Raw genomic sequence first — 3,823 nt, 5'->3', positions numbered from 1 at the left:
TTCTGGGTTCTCAATTATATTCCATTGGTCTGTGTGTCTGTTTTTCTGCCAATACCATACTGTTTTGATTATTGTTGCCATGTAGTACAAGCTGAAGTCAGGGAGTGTGATACCTCCAGCATTGTTCTTTTTTCTTAGGGTTGCCTTGGCTATTCAGGGTCTTTTGTGGTTCCCTACAAATCTGATGATTTTTGTTCTATTTCTTTAAAAAATGCCATTGGGATTTTAATGGGGATTACATTCAATCTGTATATTGCTTTGGGTAATATGGCCCTTTTTAACTATGTTGATTCTTCCAATCCATGAACACGGAATGTCTTTCCATTTCTTTGTGTCTTCTTCATTTTCTTTTAAAAATGTCTTATAGTTTTCAGTGTATAGGTCTTTCACATCCTTGGTTAAGTTTATTTCTAGGTATTTTATTCTTTTTGTTGCAATTTCAAAAGGGATTATTTATTTTTTATTTCTTTTTCTGATGTTTCATTGTTAGTGTATAGGAATGCAATGAACTTTTGTACGTTGATTTTGTAGCTGGCAACTTTACTGTATTCGTTTACTGTTTCTAATAGCTTTCTGGTGGAGTCTTTAGGGTTTTTATATATAGCATCATGTCATCTGCAAAATGTGACAATTTAACTTCTTCATTCCCAGCTTGGATGCCTCATATTTCTTTCTCTTGCCTGATTTCTCTGGCTGGGACTTCCAATACTATGTTGAAAAGCAGTGGTGATAGGGGACAGCCCTGTCATGTTCCTGAATGTAGAGCAAAGGGCTTCAGTTTTTCACTATTAATTATGATATAAGCTGAGGGTTTGTCATATATGGCCTTTATGATTTTAAGATATTTTTGTTCTGTACCCATTTTATTAAGTGTTTTAATCATTAATGGATGTTGTATCTTGTCAAATGCTTTTTCTGCACCTATTGATATAATCATATGATTTTTGTCCTTTATTTTGTTTATGTGGAGTATCACATTGATCGATTTGCATATGTTGAACCATCCTTGTGCCCCTGGGATGAACCCCACTTGGTCGTGATGTATAATTTTTTTAATGCATTGTTGTATTCGATTTGCTAGAATTTTGTTTAAGCTTTTTGCATCTGTATTCATCAGAGATATTGGTCTCTAAGGACATTTAAATTTTAATTAATTTCTGTAGGATCCTATTCTAGTCTAAGTTGTATTATCCACATTAAAGTGTGTGTGTGTGTGTATACACACTTTATATATATATTCCACTTTAGAAAACTTCCAAGAGTAGCCAACAATCATAGAATCATGGAATTTAAGAGGTGGAAAGACATTATGTCAGATTCTATTCCTTCAGAGGCACCAGCCTAATTACCTTGGCTTTCAAAATAGGAAGATGGTAAATTTTTTTACCTTGGAGTATAAAATCCAGCTTACCTACAAGAATGTGGATTCTAATGAACTCTACATAGTTACTATAATAAGGAAATAATTGAAAATGCAGTCAAAGATTATTCAAATATATTCATCATGGAATTGATGACAAAGGAAATAATTACAAATCCTTTAAAATTCCCCCATATAAGAATATGGTGAAATGCTTATACTAGAGTTGGCCATTTTTTAAAATTAATTAATATGAGGAAATTCTCCATAAATAATTTTAGTGTAGCTTTTTTTGCAACAGGTTTGCCACCAGAACACAGATGCCATGAAAACGATTGCTAAATTTAAGCCAAAATAGGAAGAGAAAAATTCACATTAACATCTACATCATTGGACATGTAGATTCAGGCAAGTCTACTACAGGCCATCTGATCTATAAATGTGGCAGGATTGACAAAAGGACCATCAAAAAATTTGAAAAGGGGTCTGCTAAGATGGGAGAGAGCTCCTTCCAGTATGCCTAGGTCTTGGATAAACTAAAAGCTGAACATGAGCATGGTATAACTATTGTTGTCTCCATATGGAAATTTGAGAGCAGTAAGTATTATCTGACCATCATTGATGCCCCAGGACACAGGCACTTTATCAAAAACATGATTACAGGCACACTTCAGCCTGACTCTGCTGTCCTGTTTGTTGCTGCTGGTGTTGGTGAATTTCAAGCAGGTATCTCCAAGATTGGGCAGACCTGGCTTACACACTGATTATAAAACAACTAATTGTTGATGTTAATCAAACCAATTCTCCTGAGCCACCCTTCAGCCAGAGAGATAATGAGGAAATTATTGAGGTAGTCAGCACCTACATTAAGAAAATTGACTACAACCCAGACACAGTTGCATTTGTGCCAGTTTCTGGCTGGAAGGGTGACAACATGTTGGAACCAAGGACAAACATTCCTTGGTTCAAGGGGTAGAAAGTCACCTGTAAAGATGGCAGTGCCAGTGGAACCATGCTGCTTGAAGCTCTGAATTTCATTCTGCCACCAGTTAATCCAACAGACAACCCGTTGGGTTTGTTCTTTTAGGATGTCTACAAAATTGGTGGTATTGGTACTGTCCCCATGGGCCTAGTGGAGACTGATGTTGTCAAACCCAGCATGGTGGTCACCTTTGCTCTAGTCAACATTACAGCTGAAGTAAAGTCTGTTGAAATGAACCATGAAGCTTTGAGTGAAGCTCTTCCTGGGGACAGTGTGGGCTTCACTGTCAAGAATGTGTCTGTCAAAGATGTTCGTCATGGCAATGTGGCTGGTGACAGTAAAAATGACCCACCAATGGAAGCAGCTGGCTTCACAGCTCAGGTGATTACCCTGAACCACTCACGCCTAATCAGTGCTGGCTATAAACCTGTGCTGGATGGTCAACCATCTCGCATCACTTGTAATTTTGCTGAGCTGAAGGAGAAGGTTGATGGTCATTCTTGTAAGAACCTGGAAGATGGCCTCAAATACTTGAAATCTGGTGATGCTGCCATAGTTGATATGGTTCTCTGAAAGCCTGTGTGTTGAGAGCTTCTGTGACTGTCCTCCTCTGGATCATTTGGCTGTTGGTGACATGAGATAGACCGTGGCTGTGGGTGTCATCAAATCAGTGAACAAGAAGGTTGCAAAAACTGGTAAGGTCACCAAGTCTGCCCATAAAACTCAGTAGACTGAATGAATATTGTCCCTAATGACTTTCTTAATCAGTGGTGGAAGATCTCAGAACTGTTTGTCTCAATTGGCCATTTAACTTTAATAGCAAAAGTGCAGTTAATGATAACTATGCAAGGTAAAACGTTCAGAGGAAATAAAGGATGTTTCGTGGATCATTTGGGTTTCTTTCTGTGACAGTTTTAAGTTATTAGTTTTTTTAAATCAGTATTTTTAATGGAAATAATTTGATCAAAAATCTATCATAGAATTTTAAGACCCAGTAAAATAAATTTTAGTGAGAAAAAAACAATTCAGTGTAAAAAACAAAATAGAAAACTATACCTATAAGATCATCCCACAACATCAAAAGATAATGAAGATATGTAGACACATGGATAAATATAAATATATAGAAATATAGAAAAATGACTGAAGATAATCAATCGATAGCAATATTTCTTGATTATTACAGGTGATTTTTGTTTTTTTCTAAAATTCTGTTTTCCAATTTTTTAAACAATGCACGTACATTACATCTCTAACTTAAAACCAAGCTACTTTTATTTCAGAATTTGTGAATCCATAAAATTAGTCAGTCTTTATTTTTTATTTTTTGCATTCCTTAGCCTGATTGCTCTAAGTCACTAATTGAAAACAATAAACAAAGTAAAAGCACCCTTTATGCCCCAATTTGATATTTCACCATGGGGGACATCAAACAAATATCTGGCCTGCAAAAAAAAAAAAAAAGACCAAAAGATCTATAG

The 3,823-nt window shown here is 35.8% G+C and overlaps 1 pseudogene; it reads left to right on the top strand.

The window, feature by feature from the left end:
* The window catches only part of LOC109396652 (elongation factor 1-alpha 1 pseudogene), a 10,631-nt pseudogene extending 7,646 nt beyond the window's left edge, over positions 1-2,985 (top strand).
* Positions 2,986-3,823: the final 838 nt, after the last annotated feature.

Source organism: Hipposideros armiger, unplaced genomic scaffold, assembly GCF_001890085.2.
Source record: "Hipposideros armiger isolate ML-2016 unplaced genomic scaffold, ASM189008v1 scaffold_531, whole genome shotgun sequence".
Lineage (NCBI taxonomy): Eukaryota > Metazoa > Chordata > Mammalia > Chiroptera > Hipposideridae > Hipposideros > Hipposideros armiger.
This window is presented reverse-complemented; position numbering and strand designations above follow the sequence as displayed.